Genomic DNA, 20,181 nt, shown 5'->3' with positions numbered 1-20,181 from the left:
TAGCACGGGCCAGTGTAATGGCCTCCTCCGCTTACCGTAGGGGATTTCAGGCTCTACCACATTCTCAGCTGCAGTAGTCACATTCATACCTTCATCATCAATTCTAATAGAGGTAGAACTGACTCGTTTGAGTTTAAGACTCCCTCCTTTAGTGCAGTGAAATAATTGTCAGCTTTCAAGCTGTTACATCTTTTTATCATCTGACGTACACTTTCAAAGATTTTCTTTATTTTAACAGTCCTCTATAATAATGAGAAACAAAACCTAGACTATTTTTGAATCCAATCCTTTATGCAAATATAAAAAACGCAATGCATCTAATTCAGTTTAATATATATATATATATATACACACACACGCACACCTGGCGCATTTTCCTCGCGCTTTATTAGATTTTTCGGTCTTTTCAAAGGAATGCGTTTTAAAATTCATTAAAAAATATATATATTAACGCCTTTAAATACCAACTTTCATTTAGGCGATCGGAAATATCTAAATTAAACATGAGTCGGAGATGAAGAGAAAGGGGCGGTGCTATTGAGTTGTTTTTGACCTCTTGTGGTTGTGTGGCAGTTCATTAAGAGCCTGCGAATTTGAGTTTTGTAATTTCTTGAATGGAAGCTGGGAGTGTGTACACGCAGAACCACTCCATACAATAACTGAGGATCCAAATTATTATATTTTGACATAACAGAACAAAAATGTCTTTAGTTTGACGTATCCTTTATTTTTAACCGATCATTGTAAAACTTGAAGTGTAGTCATTTTTGTTCCCGTATTTAGAGACCCCAAAGTGAAAGTTAGTTTCTGCCTGAATCCGGCACTATGGCTGGGTACCTGTTCCACAAGTCATATCACTCAAAGTCATGAGAAAACTAGCACATTTTCACTTGTTGCTTAAATACTGGGGAAGGTGATATTTTTCGAAACAAAGTCTTAAATCGGATGTGCAGAAACGTAGAGGGTTCATGTTGTGGCAGTAAAAGAAAAATGTACCGGTTTCCGTTGCACCGGGACGCTTACATTAAAAGAAAGCGCCGACGCGCTGAGCATGGTCTTCAATATGTTTCGCAGTGTCCACGCACACGGGGAGATGCGCCGCTGGTTCATTGCCCCCGGTGTATTGAAGGTGCAGTGCGCAGAGAGCCAGCTGACGGATGCAACTGCTATCCTATGTTTAGAGTGTGGGAGGTTGCAGGTTATGTAACCGGGGGAGTGCAGCGCTGCCTCAGGTGCCGCTTCGTGTGACGCGCGCGCGGGGCGGACGGCACGTGGTGCGAGCGCGTGCCTTCCCCCCTCCCGCCGGCCGGCCGCGCGCCGTCCTTCAGCTCGCGCCGCGCCCACAGGTAGGTCTCGGCCGGTGCCGTAACGGTCGCTGCATCCCAACCATAACGGTATTTGCTGTAAAATGTATCCTAGTTAAATGTGTGTCTCTCTTTTTCTTTCTCCCCCCCCCCCCCCCCGTTTGCCGCAGCCTTTGGGTTCTCCCTCAGAGCGACACCGGTCCTTCCGGAGTGAAACCTTTGAGAATCGGGGGGGGCAATAAAAGGTTCAGTTCTCTTTTAATCTGTCAAGGCGCTGACCCAACGCGACTATCGTTGAACTCGGCTGTTTTCAGGTTTGTGTTGATGTTGTTTCGGTGACAGTTGAGCATCCGGGGGGGGATTTCTGGCTGTACCTGTAACCCCTACCACCCTGGTTATGGTGCAGCGTGGCTGGTGGAGGTGCAGTTTCTCCCCCCCCCCCCCATTCCTCTCTCTCTCTCTCTCTCTGTTCGTGCTGCAAATGCTAAAAGGTCTGTATGTCCGAATCAAATGTTTTGACTTTTTGTTTTGCACGGAGTAAAAGACGATTTCGTTCTCTCTTTGGAGTAAACCTTCATTGGTGTAGTGGTAAAATGGAAGCTCTTCTCTGTCTGTCTTCTCTCTCCTCCACCCACCCACCCACCCAGCCCGATCATTTTGAGAAGGAGCCAGCAGGTTTGCAATCAGGAATTGGGAGTGGTGGGTTGCTTGCTTCGTAAATCAAAAACATGTAACTGTCAGGTTTAAGGGCACATGATTTTATCTTTAACCAAATGCTTTGGAACAGACTGTGATTTAACTACCTTTTAAACTCTCATTTTGATGCTTTGAAAGATGTTACAGAGAGCCTCGCCAGGTATGAATTTGGACTGAATTATGAATTACAGAGGGGTGAATTAATTTTTTTTTTCACATTTATCCCTTGTGCAGTTCATGAAAGGAGGGGTGTGAGGAGATTTGTGTCGCTGCCCCCCACAGAACCCACTATATTTCTAGTCCAGAGAAATTGCCACTACATTGCTGCTTCCCTTACAGTACAATTGGAGTTATGTACTGACCTCCCAGCAGCGGTCATGACCGGGGACCCAAGATGTACCAGGAAATAGATAGGGCATGTCAGAAAGGCAAGGTCATGGTGATCATAGGGGACGTCAATATGCAGGTGGACTGGGAGAATAATGTTGCTGGTGGATCCAAAGAAAGGGAATTCATGGAATGCTTACAGGATGGCTTTTTGGAACAGCTTGTGATGGAGCCCACAAGGCTATTCTGCACTTAGTTATGTGTAATAAGCCAGACTTTAAAAGATCTTAAAGTAAGGGAACACTGGGGAGGCAGCGATCGTAATATGGTAGAGTTCAGTCTGCAGTTTGCAAGACAGAAGGCAAAATTTGATGTAATGGTTTTATAGTTAAAGGTAATTACAGGGGCATAAGAGAGGAATTGATGAAAATTGACTGGAAGCAGAGTCTAGTGGGGAAGATAGTTGAGCAACAACGGCAGGGGTTTCTGGGTGTAATTGAGGACACAGTACAGAGGTTCATCCCAAAGAAAAAAAAGAGGTTATCTGGGGAGGGGTTAGACAGCCATGGCTGACAAAGGAAGTCAAGAAATGTATCAAAGAAAAAGAGAGAGCCTATAAAGTGGCCAAGAGCACTGGGAAATCAGAAGATTGGGAAGACTACAAAAACAAAGAGGATAACAAAGAGAGAAATAAGGAAGGAGAGGATCAACTATGAAGATAAGCAAGCTAGTAATATTAGAAATGATAGTAAAAGTTCATTTCAATATTTAAGAAACAAACGAGAGGCAAAAGTAGAAATTGGACCACTCCAAATTGATGCTGGAAGACTAGTTTCTGGATTAGTGGTGCTGGAAGAGCACAGCAGTTCAGGCAGCATCCAAGATTTCGAAGCTCCTTGGATGCTGCCTTAACTGCTGTGCTCTTCCAGCACCACTAATCCAGAAGCTGAAGACTAGTGCTGGGAGATAAGGAAATAGCTGAAGAACTTAATAAGTACTTTGTGTCAGTCTTCACAATTGAAGACATAAGTAATATCCCAACAATTAAGGAGATTTAGAGGGCAGAGTTGAGTATGGTAGCCATTACGAAAAAGAAAGTGCTAGAAAAGCAAAAGGTCTAAAAATCGGTAAATCTCCTGGCCCCAATGGGCTACATTCTAGAGTTCTGAGAGACGTGGCTGAGGAAATAGTGGAGGCGCTGACTGTGATCATTCAAAAATCACTGGAGTAAGGGAAAATCCCAGATGATTGGAAAATTGCTGTTGTAACCCCCTGGTTCAAGAAAGAATCGAGACAAAAGATGGAAAATTATAGGCCGATTAGCCTAACCTCGGTTGTGGGTAAAATTCTAGAATGCATCGTTAAGGATGAGATTTCTAAATTCTTGGAAGTGCAGAGACTAAATTAGAACGCATCCGCATGGATTTAGTAAGGGTAGGTCATGCCTGACAAATCTGTTAGAATTCTTTGAAGAGGTAGCAAGTAGGTTAGACCAGGGAAACCCCGTAGATGTCATCTAACTAGACTTCCAAAAGACCTTTGTTAAGGTGCCTCACGGGAGGCTGCTGAGAAAGGCAAGGGCCCATGGTGTTCAAGGTGAGCTACTGGCATGAATTGGGGGATTGGCTGTCTGACAGAAGGCAGAGAGTTGTTTTAAAAGGTTCTTTTTCGGAATGGCAGCTGGTGACAAGTGGGGTCCTGCAGGGTTCAGTGTTGGGGCCGCAGCTGTTCACTTTATATATTAATGATCTGGATGAAGGGACGGGAGCATTCGGGCGAAGTTCGCCAATGATACAAAGTTAGGTGGACAGGCAGGTAGTACTGAGGAGATGGGGAGGCTGCAGAAAAATTTACAGTTTAGGAGAGTGGCCTCGGAAATGGCTGATGAAATTCAACATGAGCAAGTGTGAGATCTTGCACTTTAGAAAAAAGAATATAGGCATGGACTATTTTTAAACGGTTAGAAAATTCATTAAGCCAAAGTACAAAGAGATCTGGGAGTGCTAGGATTCTTTAAAGATTGATTTGCAGGTGATTAAGAAAGCAAATGTAATGTTATCGTTTATCTCAAGAGAGTTGGAATATGAAAGCAGCAATGTACTTCTGAGACTTTATAAAGCTCTAGTTAGGCCCCATTTAGAATACTGTGTCCAATTTTGGGCCCCACACCTCAGAAAGGACCTCCTGGCACTGGAGCGTGTCCAGTGGAAATTCACATGGATGATCTCTGGAATAGTAGGCCTAACATATGATGATCAGCTGAGGATCCTGGGATTCTATTCATTAGAGTTTAGAAGGTTGAGGGGAGATCTAATAGAAACTTACAAGATAATGCATGGCTTAGAAAGGGTGGATGCTGGGAAGTTGTTTCCATTAGGCGGGGAGGCAAGGACCTGGGGACATAACCTTGAAATTAGAGGGGGTCAATTTAGAACAGAAATGAGGAGACATTTCTTCAGCCAGAGAGTGGTGGGCCTATGGAATTCATTGCAATGGAGTACTGTAGAGGCCGGACGTTGGATATCTTCAAGGCAGAGATTGATCAATTCTTGCTCTCGCAAGGAATTAAGGGCTATGGGGAGAGAGTGAGTAAGTGGAATTGAAACACCCATCAGCCATGATTAACTGGCGGAGTGGACTTGATGGGCCGAATGGCCTTGCTTCTACTCCTATGTCTAATGGTCTTATAATCTACTATGCAGTCTACCTTTTTATTCTCCAAAGAAAGTGTCGATAGAAATATTCCCTGATTTCCAAAAATATAAATCAGGATTTTGAAACATTCACTAGACCTTACACCTTTGTTAACCATCACTTGTTGTTCCTTACAATAAAACTTGTGTATCTCAGCAGCTCAGGAACCATTCTGAATCTTAATTTTTGTATTCAGTAGACATTTAGGCACTTAATGGGGTGGAGGAACAAAGATTTGGGAAAACGCATACATCCATCACTGAGTATCATGGCAGGTATATAAAACCTCAGAGGTCTAACAAAGTACTGGCCTGTGGATGAATAGTATTCGGAAGCAGTGGGTTTTCTTGAAAGTTTGAGATGTTACTCTCCACAGATGATGTCTCACTTTGAGATTTTTCCTCTTGTAGGAGGAACAATGAATGCCCAGTTATTGCCACCGCTTGCATGCAATTAAAAATGTTAATATAGTGTCCCTCCTAAGTTTGTATGGCACAGTGGGAGTCTCCCAAACTGAACCATGAAGCAATGGGTTCAAGTTTTGCCTGCTTTAGAAGTGTGTCACAGCATATCTGAACAGTCTTATTTTAAAATATCTACAATTATCAGACATGATATAACTCTAAAATTAAAATTACTGAAAGGTTTTGATGAAAATGTGGAAAAACTGTATCCACCTGAATCGGTCCACATAATAAAATAGTCACTAATGAGTCAATAAAGAATTTAAGAGAATTTTCCTTGTATAATGCTACATGGGCTTTTTAAGCAGAGAAGTATCAACATGTTTGAGGGAACCTTGGAACAAACATGAGAGATGTGGAAGAATAAAAGGATAATGTTGAGAAATAGTATACTGGGCAAAAACTTGTCCTGAGTATGAGCACTGATGGGTGCATTTCTTCTTCTCAAGATTAGAGTAGTACTGGAAAAGCACAGTAGGTCAGGCAGCATCTGAGGAGCAGGAAAATTGGCATTTTGGGCAAAAGCCCTTCATCAGGAATGAGACCTCATTCTTGATGAAGGGCTTTTGCCTGAAATGCCGATTTTCCTGCTCCTCGGATGCTGCCTGACCTGCTATGCTTTTCCAGCACTATTCTAATTTTGACTCTAATCTCCAACATCTGCAGTACCCACTTCCGCCCAGCATTTCTTTTTATGTTTGTGTGTAAAACATTCTGTATAATTATTTCACAATTTCAATGCATATCTATCCTGGACCTTCGATCAGTGACTCCATTAAATTGCTTCCCTGTACACCATCTTCTGATCAGCGCAGGCCAAACACCCATTTTCCTTCAAGTTAATGTATGTGTTGCCACTCAAAAACAATCATTGCAAACTTAAAATCCACGTTCAACAGAAAAAAAAAGTAGATGTCAACTAAACATTTACAGACTCCCTTTTAAAGGAATTATTAATTTTGTCTTTGTGTCTTTGCAGTATGTCAGCTATTCTAGAAAAACATTTCTTATCCCAGTTTAGGCTCAAAGTCATAAAGCACAGAAACAGATCCTTCAGCCGAACTCGTCCATGCCGATCAGGTTTCCTAAATGGAACTAATCCTATTTGCCTGTGTTTCGTGATTATCCCTCTATACCCTTCTGATCCACATATCTGCCCAAATGTCTTTTAAATATTGTAAATTTACCTGTCTCTACCCCTTTTTCTGACAGCTCGTTCCAAATTCACGCTGTCCTCTGTGCTCCAGGTCCCTTTTAAATCTTTCCCCTCTCACTTTAAATCTATTCTCTCTAGTTTTGGACTCTCACATCCTGGGAAAGAGACCTTCGCTATTCACCTTATTTTTGCCTCAAGATTTTATAAGCCTCTATAAGGTCACCCCTCAGCATCCTATGCTCAAGAGCCTATCCACCCTCCCCTGCCTCAAACCTTCCAGTCTCATTCACATGCTTGTAAATCTTTGTGCACCCCTTCCTGTTTAGTAACTTTAGTTCCTATAGCAGGATGACCAGAATTGTATGTAGTACTCCAAATATGGCCTTAACAGTGTCATGTGCAGCTGGGATATGATGCCCCAACTCCTGAACTCGATGCTCTGACCAATGAATTAAACTCTGAATTAATCTGAATTAAACTCCATCTGCCCTTCTTCATCTCAGTGGATCAAGATCGTTTTGTATTCTTAGATTAAACTTCTTCACTGTACCATCAATTTTGGTGTCATCCACAAACTTAGAAACCATGCCTCCTATATTTTCATCCTGATAGTTTAAATAATTGAAGAACAGCAGTAGACCCAGCACTGATCTTTGCAGCATGCTGCTGGTCACAGGCCTCCAGTCTAAACAACAACCGTCTACCACCACCCTCTGTCTCCTACCATCAAGCCAATTTTGTATCCAATAGGCTAGCTCTCCTTGGATCTCCTGTGTTCTAACCTTACTAAAGTCAATATAGACAATGTCTACTGCTCTGCCTTCACCTGTATTCTTGGTCACCTCTCCTGAATCCTCTAGCTCTGTGCCTGTTACCCTTTCCGCATGTTGGTTGGGAGAGAAGAACAAAAAAGGGTTACTGCAGTTGCCCAGGGTGTTAGTGAGACTGCACTTGGATTACTACGTGGGTTTGGAGCTCCATGCTTTCGGAAGGTTATACTCATTACAGATGGTACAATGAAGTATCACTAAATTTGTTCTTGGAATGGGTGTGCTGCTCTGTCATGAGATAGAAGGGAAATTAGGCCTATAGACTCTAGAGTTTAGAAGAATGTGAAGAATCTCAATGTCTTGAGATCTGCTAGACTCTGAACGCACAACCCAGATGGCCTCCTTCTTCAAGGACCGCAATTTCCCCCCCGACGTGGTCAACGATGCCCTCCACCGCATCTCTTCCACTTCCCGCTCCTCCGCCCTTGAACCCCGCCCCTCCAAACGCCACCAGGACAGAACCCCACTGGTCCTCACCTACCACCCCACCAATCTCCATGTACAGCGCATCATCCGCCGTCATTTCCGCTACCTCCAAACGGACCCCACCACCAAGGATATATTTCCCTCCCCTCCCCTATCAGCATTCCGTAAAGACCACTCCCTCCGTGACTCCCTCGTCAGATCCACACCCCCCACCAACCCAATCTCCACTCCCGGCACCTTCCCCTGCAACCGCAGGAGGTGCAAGACTTGCGCCCACACCTCCCCCCTCACCTCCCTCCAAGGCCCCAAAGGAAACTTCCATATCCGCCACAGATTCACCTGCACCTCCACACATATCATCTATTGCATCCTCTGCACCCGATGTGGCCTCCTCTATATTGGGGAGACAGGCCGGCTACTTGCGGAGCGTTTCAGAGAACACCTCTGGGACACCCGGACCAACCAACCCAACCACCCTGTAGCTCAACATTTCAATTCCCCCTCCCACTCCACCAAGGATATGCAGGTCTTTGGACTCCTCCATCGTCAGGCCACAACAAAACGACGGTTGGAGGAAGAACGCCTCATCTTCCTGCTAGGAACCCTCCAACCACAAGGGATGAACTCGGATTTCACCAGTTTCCTCATTTCCCCTCCCCCCACCCTGTCTCAGTCAAATCCATCAAATTCAGCACCGCCTTCCTAACCTGAGATCTTCTTCCCGACCTCTCCGCCCCCACCCCAGTCTGACCTATCGCCCTCACCTTGACCTCTTTCCACCTATCACATTTCCGACGCCCCTCCCCCAAGTCCCTCCTCCCTACCTTTTATCTTAGCCTGCTGGACAAACTTTTCCCATTCCTGAAGAAGGGCTTATGCCCGAAACGTCGATTCTCCTGTTCCCTGGATGCTGCCTGACCTGCTGCGCTTTTCCAGCAACACATTTCCAGCTCTGAAGGACCATGATAAGGTAGAGACAGGTTGTTGCCTCACTGGCTAGAGGATCTATAACATGGGGGTGCAGTTTTGGAATTTAGTAGTGATCATTTAGAATCTGGGTCATTGAATTTATAGATATTTTTGGACAAGGGAGTCTTGGGTTCCAGGGGCAGTCATGAAAGTGGAGTTGAGACCAGAATCATATTAGCCACAATCTTGTCAAATTGCAAAGCAGGCATGAAGTGATGGACAGTCTATTCCTTGTATGTTCTGTTTCTGATTGAGATAAGTTTCTTCACTTGACTTGTTAATTTTGGAATTCTTTACCGCCAAGGGTTGGGATGGAGTTTAATTTGAATGAAGGTATTGTAATTTGATAAAACAAACAAGGGCAGGACTTTACAATTAGGGTTATGGGACAGGGAGACCTTAGAGTTCAGGTACATAGTTCTTTGAAGTTTGCATCACATGTAGACAGGATGGTTAAGAACGTGTTTAGCATATTTGCCTTTATTGCTCAGACCTTTTGAGAATAGGAGTAGGGATTCTGTTGAGGTTGTAGAGGACGTCGGTAAGGACTCTTCTGGAGTACTGTGTCCAGTTCTGGTCACCTTGTTATAAAAAGAATATTATTAAGCTGGAGAGAGTTCAGAAAAGATTTCAGGATGGTTCCAGGAATGGAGGGTTTGAGTTTGAGGAGAGGCTGGTTAGGCCTCCTTAAAAGACCACCTTAGATGATCGTATGCGCTTTAATGGGCCACAGGATAGACCAAAAGAACATAGCACACAGTGAGGTACAGCACAGAGCAGGCCCTTCGGCCCACGATGTGCTGAGGATTAATCCTAATCTAAAATAAAATAATCTAACCTACGCACTTCTCAATTCACTGTTGTCCATGTGAATGACCCGCAGTCACTTGAATGTCCTTAATGACTCTGCTGCCACCATCATCGCTGACAGTGCATGGAATGCGTTCACAACTCACTGTGTAAAGAACCCACCTCTGACATCTCTACCTTCCTCCTAACATCTTAAAACTGTGACCCCTCATGGCAGTCAGTCCTGCCTTGGGGTAAAGTCTCTGGCCATTGACTCTATCCATGCTTCTCATTACCTTTGTATACCTTGATCAGGTCACCTCTCTTCCTCCTCTTCTCCAGAGAGAAAGGTCCGAGTTTAGTCAACCTCTGTTCGTAAGATAAGTCCTCCAGTCCAGGCAGCATCCTGGTAAACCTTCTTTGCACCCTCTCCAAAGTCTCCGCATTTTTGCTGTAATTGGGTGACCAGAACTGAACACAATTTTCCAATTGTGGTCTCACCAGGTTTTTGTAGAGCTGCAACAAACCTCGCGGCTCTTAAACTCGATCCCCCTGTTAATGATTGGGGGAGAGATAAAGTGGGAACAGTATTGTCAAATGACTATACGGTAACAGTAGAAAATGGTGTTCAAGAAAATGTAGAAGAAATAAGTTTTTTTCCAGAAGGAAAGAACAAATAATACTAGTGGATCTCCATGAATCAATAAAGACATAAGGGAACATTCAATGATTTTAAAAAGCATATAGGCACCTCAGTTACAAAGGGATGTTTTCGACAGGGATAGGACTATTCCAAGATAGACAGCAAAGTACTATTGATAGTAATTGATGTAGAGATGTTCAAGTCTGAGGAGAATTTCAAAAAATTGAGGACAAATGAAGTTTGCTGAAATTATTTAAAGGTGCAAATAAGAGGAAAGTGGGTTTGATTTAATTGACTTCATTGGAGAGGTGGGTTATGGGTGACCAGGACTTGGAACAAAGTATTCAGAGATTTTTATCACTCAAAGAATAGTTGGATAGGAAAGGAGTGTGAGAGCACTGTTGCTAAAGGACAGGATCAGAGTGGATCATTGTTTAAAGCTTCTAGGTGACGAATGAGTTTGGGCAGAACTAAGACAAAATGGGCAGGAAACATTGGTGTAAGTTGTTTATAGACCACCAAACTGTAGTGGTAATGTTAGCAAGATATAAATCAAGAAGTTACAGCTGCAAGTAATCTGATTTTATAAAGTAAGAAATGACTTGTCTTTATATATACACTGGGTGAATCTGATTAGAGTCATAGAGATGTACAGCATGGAAACAGACCCTTCGGTCCAAGCTGTCCATGCCGACCAGATATCCCAATTCAATCTAGTCCCACCTTCCAGCACCCGGCCCATATCCCTCCACACCCTTCCTATTCATATACCCATCCAAATGCCTCTTAAATGTTGCAATTGTACCAGCCTCCACCACATCCTCTGGCAGCTCATTCCATACACGTACCACCCTCTGCATGAAAACGTTGTCCCTTAGGTCTCTTTTATATCTTTCCCTTCTCACCCTATGCCCTCTAGTTCTGGACTCTTTAACCCCAGGGAAAAGACTTTGTCTATTTATCCTATCCATGCCCCTCAATTTTGTAAACCTCTAGAAGGTCACCCCTCAGCCTCCGACGTTCCAGGGAAAACAGCCCCAGCCTGTTCAGCCTCTCCCTGTAGCTCAAATCCTCCAACCCTGACAACATCCTTGTAAATCTTTTCTGAACCATTTCAAGTTTCACAACATCTTTCCGATAGGAAGGAGACCAGAATTGCATGCAATATTCCAACAGTGGCCTAACCAATGTCCTGTACAGCTGCAACATGACCTCCCAACTCCTGTACTCAATACTCTGACCAATAAAGGAAAGCCTACCAAACGCTGCCTTCACTATCCTATCTACCTGTGACTCCTCTTTCAAGGAGCTATGAACCTGCACTCCAAGGTCTGTTTGTTCAGCAACACTCCCTAGAACCTTACCATTAAGTGTATAAGTCCTGCTAAGATTTGCTTTCCCAAAATGCAGCACCTTGCATTTATCTGAATTAAACTCCATCTGCCACTTCTCAGCCCATTGGCCCATCTGGTCCAGATCTTGTTGTAATCTGAGGTAACCCTCTTTGCTGTCCACTACACCTCCAATAATGCGGTCGACGATGTGTTCCTAAAGTGTGCATGGGTTTCTGGATCAATACATTGAGAAACCAACTAGAGATTGGGATATTTTGTATTATGTCATCAGAAGGGGTTAATCCATTATCTTGCTGAAAAGGAATCATTAGGAAATGTGACCCCCAATGTGACAAGAGTTTTACATTAAGTTTGAAAGTGATTTAATTTATTCTGAAATAAAAGTCCTAAATCTGAACAGAGGGAACTGAAGGTATGAAGGGTGAGTTGGCTGTGGTTTTGGAAATACATTTAAATATTTGAGAGACAATGGCTAGTATTTTTAGTAGTAGTTCATGGTCTTCTAATAGATCTACATTCTTCTTCGGCACAAAACCCAACAGGAAAGGTGGATCCACTGTGCTTAACAAAAATGAATACAATTTTTAAATCAAAAGAAGTGGCTTATGACAATGTCAGTAAGTGATAAGGCTGAGGATTGGGATCAATTTAGAATCCAGCAAAGGATGACTAAGAAACTAACAAAGGGAAAAGAGAACATGGGTGCAAGGAACTAAATTTAAAGATAGATGATAAAAAACATCTTTATGTATATAGAATGGAAAAGATTAGCAAGAAGAGATGTTAGTCCTTTACAGATGAAAAATTAATTCATAATAGAGAATAAATGCTGGAGAAACTAAAATGCTTTGTGCTCCTCTTCAGTGAGGAAGGTACAGAATGTCTTCCAGAATGAGTCAAAGTTAAAAATCACACAACACCAGGTTATAGTCCAACAGGTTTAATTGGAAGCACACTAGCTTTCGGAGTGCTGCTCCTTCATCAGGCGTTGTTCCGAAAGCTAGTGTGCTTCCAATTAAACCTATTGGATTATAACCTGGTGTTGTGTGATTTTTAACTTTGAACACCCCAGTCCAACACCGGCATCTCCAAAGAATGAGTCAAGGAAGTGTGAAAATGTGAAACTGAAAAGTTTGCATTACTAATGTGGTCTAAAATAATCATTTTCTGACTGGACTGATGAATTTTGTGGGTTTGCCAGAACATTAAAAGAGATGACGAAAAGAATGAATGTATTGTTTTTTTTTCCAAAATTCTAAATTCTGAAAAGTTTCCTTGAAACTGGAAAGTAGCCAATGTATCCAAGACTCTGCTACTTAAAAAGAGATGGAGAGAGGAAACAGAACTATAGACCTATTAGTTTGACTTCAGTAGTATTTAAAATATTAATTTATAAAAAGTGTGATAACAAAGCACTTAAATAATTGAACAGAATCAACATGGATTTATGAAAAGGAAATCATGTTTGACAAACAGCACCTTTTCAGGATGTAAAAAGAGAACCTATGGTTGTGGTGCATTTGAAATTTCAGCAGGCTTTTATTAAAATCCCATACAAGCTCGTAAATAACATTACTACAAGTGGAATTGAGGCAAATGCACTGCTAATGGATGGAGAATTGGTCAACAGACAGAAAGCAGTCAGGATAAACCAGCCAATCTCAAGATGGCAGATTATTATCAGTGAAGTACTACAAGGATCTGTGTTTGGATATGTGGCAAAATTGCAATTTTTACAAATTTGTTCAGGACACAAAATTAGGTGCAAATGGGAGTTGTGAAGAGGCTTCTAAGAAATTTGGCAGGCTAGGTGAATGGACAAGAACATGACAGATGGAATATAATGAGAATAAGTGAAGTTATCCACTTTGGTAGAAAAAAAATGCAGAGTATTTTTCAAATAGTGCAAGGTTAGAAAGTGTTGATTTCCAAAGTGACTTGGGTAGTTTTGTTCTTGACTCACTGAAGCTAGCATGCAGGTACAGCAAGAAATTAGAAAAGCATATGATTTGTTGGCTTTCATTATAAGGGAATTTGAGTACAAGAGGAAATATGTCTTGCTGCACTTAAATTGAGCCTGGGTGAGAATGTAGCTGGAGTTTTATGTGGTCCCCTTATCCAAGGAAGGATGTTCCTGCTGTAGAGGGATTACAACAAGGAATTCACCAGACTTATCCCCAGAATGGTAGGATTGCTATTTGGAGAAATTGACGAGATTGGCCGTATTTGCCAGAAATTTCAGAGACGTGATTTCATTGAAAGTTACAAAATTCTTAGCAGGGATAGGTTTAGGATCTTTCACTTTGCCGGTGACTCTAAAATCAGGGGACACAATCTCCCAAAAATGGGGCAGGCCAGTTAAGACTGAGAAGATGAATTTCTTCACTCAAGGATGTGAACTTTTAAACGTTTGTATTAATTTGATAATATAGTGTATTGGGATATAAATACATAAAAGTGAGCTGCAGAGTAACAAGATCAAATGTCACGATGTTTGACCTGGAAGGTGTGGTAGGATTTTTAAAAATTTATTTAAAATTATTAAAAACCATTAACTTCACTAATGTTTGAAAATGTTTGAATTTGCATGAACTTTAACTGGATCAATTGTAATTTTCCTGGGAAATAAATACCAGTACAACTTGGCAACCTTTTTCCTGCAACCAATACCATCAGGAAAATAACGTGGCTGGCCGACAGTAGAGAGTGCTACAGACAGAAAGGAGAACGATAAACTTCAGAGCTTAAGGGTGAATCTGATCAGTGCACAGAGGAAGACACAAGGAAAAGGTAGACAGCAACTCTATGCAAAGAGGTTTTGTTGTCAGAAAAGGATAGGGGAATGCTTTGATGTACTCTGGAAGTTGGCTGAGAAATTCTTAAGTCAGAGAAGCTGCGTGCATAGTTTGGCGATTTTTTTTTTATTTCAAAAATATACTTTATTCAGAAAATACTTTGATCTGTAAAACTGGACATGCCATACATATGTAAACATTCCATTTGTTTGCATACCGAAACCAGAGTAATCATTCCTATTTACAGGTCTGTACGATTACATTTTTAGCTGAGGCGTCAGCAGTGCTCAAATGACTGCGCGGGCCCCCTGTTCTTCTTTAGGCAGGCAGATGTTACACGGTGGTCTTTCCCCACCACGCCTTGGCGGCAGCTGCCCCAAACTTCAGCGTGTCCCTCAACACGTAGTCCTGGACCTTGGAATGTGCCAGTCTGCAACACTCAGTCGGGGTCAACTCCTTCAGCTGGAAGATCAACAGGTTTCGGACCGCCCAGAGAGCGTCCTTCACCGAGTTGATGATCCTCCAGGCACAGTTGATGTTCGTCTCGGTGTGCGTCCCGGGGAACAGGCCGTAGAGCACGGAGTTCCGCGTCACGGCGCTGCTCGGGACGAACCTCGACAAACACCACTGCATTCCTCTCCAGACTTCTTCTGCGTAGGCACATTCCAGAAGGAAGTGTGTGACAGTCTCCTCCCCCGCGCAGCCGCTTCGAGGGCAGCGTGCGGTGCGGCTGAGAATCCGGGCGTGCATAAAGGATCTCACAGGCAGAGCCCTTCTCACCACCAGCCAAGCCATGTCTTGGTGCTTGTTGGAAAGTTCTGGCGATGAGGCATTCTGCCAAATGGCTTTGACAGTCTGCTCAGGGAACCGCTCGATAGGATCCGTCCTCTCCTTTTCCCGAAGGGTCTCCAGGACACTACGTGCTGACCACTTCCTGATGGACTTGTGGTCAAAGGTGTTTTCTTCATAAACTTCTCCATGAAGGACAGGTGATACGGAACGGTCCAACTACTCGGAGCATTCTGCGGAAGCGAGGCCAGGCCCATCCTTTGCAACACCGGGGACAGGTAGAACTTCAGTACGTAGTGACACTTGGGGGTGTTTGCGTATCGGGGATCCACGCACAGCTTGATGCAGCCACACACAAAGGTGGCCATCAGGGTGAGGGTGGCATTGGGTGTATTTTTTCCCCCGTTGCCCAGATCTTTGTACAGCGAGTCCCTTCGGACCCGGTCCATCTTTGACCTCCATATAAACTGGAAGATGGCCCGGGTGACTGCAGCGGCACAGGTTCTGGGAATAGGCCAGACCTGTGCCATGTATAATAGCAATGACAGTGCCTCACACCTGATGACCAGGTTTTTTCCCGCGATGGAGAGCAACTGTAGCTTCCATCTGCCCAGTTTCTGCCTCACTTTGCTGATATCCTCCTCCCAAGACCTGGCGCACGCCCCAGCCCCTCCGAACCAAATACCCAGCACCTTCAGGTGGTCGGTCCTGACGGTAAGGGGATCGAGGATTGGTCGGCCCAGTTCCCGAAGAACATGGCCTTGCTCTTGCCTCGGTTTACCTTGGCCCCTGAGGCCCGTTCGATCTGGTCACATATGCGCATGAGTCTGCGCACGAACAGCGGATCCGAGCAGAAAACGGCGACGTCATCCATGTACAGGGAGGCCTTAACCTGCAGGCCCCCGCTGCCAGGAATAGTCACCCCTCTCCGGCTCGCATCCTTCCTGATGGACTCGGCAAATGGCTCTATGCAGCACACAAACAAGGCAGGAGAGAGAGGGCAGATCTGACTGGGAAGCTATCTGATTCCCACCCATTGATTGAGACTGCACTGACAATGTTGGTGTAGAGCAGTCTGATCCAATTGCAGATTCCCTCCCCAAAGCCCATTTTGGAGAGAACATCTCTCATATACCTATGTGATATCCTGTCAAAGGCTTTCTCCAGGTCCAGGCTGATCAGGCAGGTGTCCAACCCTCTGTCCTGCACGTAGGCGATTGTATCCCTGAGGAGTGCAAGACTCTCAGCGATCTTCCTGCCCGGCACAGCACAGGTTTGGTCAGGGTGAATCACCGACCCCAGAGCAGACCTGACCCGGTTGGCGATTACCTTTGACAGAATTTTGCAATCTGCATTCAACAGTGAAATTGGTCTCCAATTTTTGAGTTCCTCCCTCTCCCCCTTCCGCTTGTAGATTAGGGCGATGATGCCTTTCCTCATGGATTCACTCATGGTACCTGCCCGAAGCATACTGACATACACCTCCAGCAGGTCCTGGCCAATCAAGTTGCACAGACCGGAATAGAGCTCGATGGGTAAGCCGTCCCATCCGGGAGTTTTATTCTTTTTGAAGGACTTGAGGGCCTTGGTCAGCTCGTCCAGAGATAGCGGCTGGTCCAGCCTCTCCCGTGTTCTGTCGTCTAAGACCTCCATGATAAAGGACAGGAACGACTGGGAGGCCGTGCTGTCGGTCGGCTTTGCGTCATATAGACTGGCATAGAAAGATTTACTGATCCTCATGATGTCAGCCTGAGATGACGTTATCGAGCCATCTTCTTCCTTCAGGCTGCTGAGCACGGAGTTCTCTTTGTGCACCTTCTGGAAGAAGAAACGTGAGTACGTCTCGTCCTGCTCCACCGAGCGGACCCTGGCCCAGAAGATTATCTTGGAGGCCTCCGAAGCAAAGAGCAAGGCTTGCTGGCCCTTCACCTCCTTGAGGTCCTCTGTGACATCCACCCCCATCGTCTGCAGCAGGAGCAGGTTCTGCATACTTTCCTGGAGCTGGGACAGTTTTCCCCGCCTCCCTCTCGCCTCCTGAACACCTTTTGAGGCTGAAGAGCCTCTTGATGTTCCCTTTTACTGTTTCCCACCAGTCCGCTGGGGACTCAGAGGGGCTTCACGGTTCTCCAACCTGCGTAGTCCCTCTTGAGCTCCTCAATGTTTCCCGGGGTCAACAGCTTTGTGTTCAGCTTCCACGTTCCCTTACCAGCCCGCTGCTCGTCCTGTAGATGACAGTCGGCCAGCAGGAGGCAGTGGTCAGAGAAGAACACTGGCTTGACGTCGGTGGATCTGACCGAGAGCGTTCGGGACACAAACAGGTAATCTATCCTTGAGCGGATAGACCCATCTGCCCGTGACCAGGTGTATCTACGCTGCGCTCCGTCTGCAGGGGTGCTGAAGACGTCGTGCAGCTTGGCATCTTTTACCGTGTCCATCAGGGCTCTGGACGTGGCGTCCAGTTTACTGTCCCCTCCCGCCGGATCGTCCATCTGCATCAATGATACAGTTGAAGTCTCCGGCCAGAATGACCGGCCTGGACGTAACCAGCAACAGTGGAAGCTGCTGCAGGATGGCCAACCGTTCACTCTTACCCACTGGGGCATACACATTAATCAGTCTCAGGGGAGCATTCCTGTACATGATGTCGGCGACGAGGAGGCGCCCGCCCACCACCTCCTTAACCTCGGAGATGGTGAAGTTGCTTCCTCGCAACAGGATACCCAGGCCGGAGGCGCGGCTATCGTTGCCCCCCGACCAAACTGACGGCCCATGGGCCCACAAGCTCGACCATCTCCTGTAGCGGTATCCCACACTCCTGCAGAAACAGGACGTCAGCTTTAACGTTGGCCAGGAAGGCCATCGTAGAAACACATCGCGTAGCCGATTTGATGCTACGCACATTGCTGGCAATTTTTAACCCCATTTTAACAGTTTACAAGGTTGACACTGTCCATTTGCTGCTGGTCTTGCCCCTCTGGGGTAGTTGTGTGCATCCCCGTGGTGACGGCAAACTGCTGGACCCTCCCAGGGCTGAGGTAGCTGTCCGGCTCCACGCTGAAGCCATTTCCCCACTCTGGTGTCTTCGGATCGGGCCCAGGGTCCGCATAGTCCAGTTCTCCATCTGACAGCGGGGCTGTCACAGGACCGCTGCTCCCAGTTACCTGGAGCTGTGGGCCGGTGGGTACCTCTTGGTTCTCACCGGGTGGGGGGAGGCCTTCACCCATCCCCTCAGAGGGATTGTCTTTTCCTGCTTGGGCGGTGCAGCCCTCCTTTTTCCCCACAGCGCTCTGTCTCTTCCTCTGGTGACGACCCTCCTTGCGCCCGTCCTCACCGTCGGAAGAGCTGCCTGTATCCTCGTCATGTAGGTGTCGCTTCCCCCTTCGCTGGGTGGCTTTGGGAGGTTTCCCCTTCCTGCTTTTGACAGTAATCCAATCCTCTGCCTCCTTTGATCCCTCCTCTTCCATTTCCTCCGTCTTTCTTGAAGGAGCTTGGATCAGCTGCTGCATCTCCCCGCTGTCTGCCGTCTGCGCCGCTACAGCCTGCCCTTCCTTCTGGGTGCCTCCAGACACCGTTCCCGTGCTGTTTTGTGGTACCTTGCTGGTCTTAGGCAGTCCACGGCTCGTGTTGCCACCTCTGGCCATCTCTGCCTAGGTGGCAGCCCCTCGTCTTGGGCAGGCCTTGTACATGTGGCCCGCCTCTCCGCACAGATTACAGTTCTTGGCCTCCTTACATTTCTTGGGCGGGTGGCCTTCCTGCTTGTAGTTTCAGCTTGGCGATGCTAAAGGACTGCATGTCGCAAAGGTAGCTTTTGAACTGAGATGTTTTTAGTCAGTTAAAAATGAACTCCAAAGCTGCACCATTAGGATTGTTGTGACTTGAGAGACACCTAGTTCATAGATTAAAAATACAGTGCTGAAGAAACTCAGCAGGTCTGCCAGCATTTGTCGAGAGAAACAAAGTTAAAATTTGAGTCCAATGTGACTCCTTTAACAGGTTTCTAGAAATGTGTATTGCCTAAAGTGGTTGTACTTGTGAAACTGAAAGATGAAAGCTGTTTCCTGATAGGACTCTGCATGAATAAAGAAAAGCACATTGTAAAACTGTACAACTATTTGTGCTAAGCACTGAGCTTGCAAAATATATCATTGTAATGGCTAATGTGAAATTTACTGTTTTGAGGTTTAGTAGTTATGTTATTCTGAATGTGAAAGCTACAACAAGTGATTTTGTTTAGTAATTTCTTCATGAAGGTTTTATTAACAAATGTGATTTATTTTGGTTTGCAGTTGCCTCACCGGGATAGTAACTCAAAGAAACCAAGATTTTATTTCTAGACTGGTCGTCTCGGAGTTTGCAACAATACCAAAAAAAATTGAATTATCAATGACTCGGGATCATACAACAAGATTGCACATACACGAAAGTCAATGTCAACTAAACATCTGAAGAAGTCATACTGGGCTTAAAACTTCAACTTTGTTTCTGTCACTCTGTTGTTGCAGGAGCTGCCAAATGGGACTAGATTAATTTATGATATTTGGTCCGCATGGACGAGTTGGACAAGGGTCTGTTTTCATTCAGTACGTCTTTATGACTCTATCACCTGTATTTGTCCAACATTCTTTTTGTTTCAGATTACAATATCTGCAGCATTTATCTTGTTAACTAAACATTATGTAGGCAGCTAATACACTAAACTGCAGATCATTGCCTTCATAGCATGAACGAAACCTTTTATACTTTATAGCGCACTTGGTAGAATTTTAGTCTTTACAACAACCGGTACAGAACGCTCCCATTAAAAAAAACTATTCACTTCCTATTTCATGGAGTCGTATGTGTGCTCAGAGCCGTTTCCCTCCGATTTCTGAAAATTCTGGAATAGACTTCCAGTAGCAAGACCCATTCTGGGCGGTACCTTTTTGCTGATCGTGCTAGAGTGAA

The 20,181-nt window shown here is 44.9% G+C and overlaps 1 protein-coding gene across 2 annotated transcripts in view; it reads left to right on the top strand.

Annotated features, from left to right (window-relative positions):
• The first annotated feature begins 1,232 nt into the window (after positions 1-1,232).
• prickle2b (prickle homolog 2b) overlaps positions 1,233-20,181 on the top strand; it is a 290,050-nt gene continuing 271,101 nt past the window's right edge. For both annotated transcript variants that reach the window (XM_043708272.2, XM_087994410.1), the window contains exons 1-2: positions 1,233-1,346; positions 1,475-1,618. The gene's annotated coding sequence lies outside the window, so the exon portion shown is untranslated. The remainder of the gene's footprint in view (positions 1,347-1,474; positions 1,619-20,181) is intronic.

This window comes from Chiloscyllium plagiosum, unplaced genomic scaffold (genome assembly GCF_037043375.1).
Source record: "Chiloscyllium plagiosum isolate Xiang-an unplaced genomic scaffold, Cpla_swu_hap1 HiC_scaffold_14, whole genome shotgun sequence".
NCBI classification, from domain to species: Eukaryota; Metazoa; Chordata; class Chondrichthyes; order Orectolobiformes; family Hemiscylliidae; genus Chiloscyllium; species Chiloscyllium plagiosum.
Note: the sequence above shows the minus strand (reverse complement) of the source record. Positions and strands in the feature narration are given on the sequence as shown.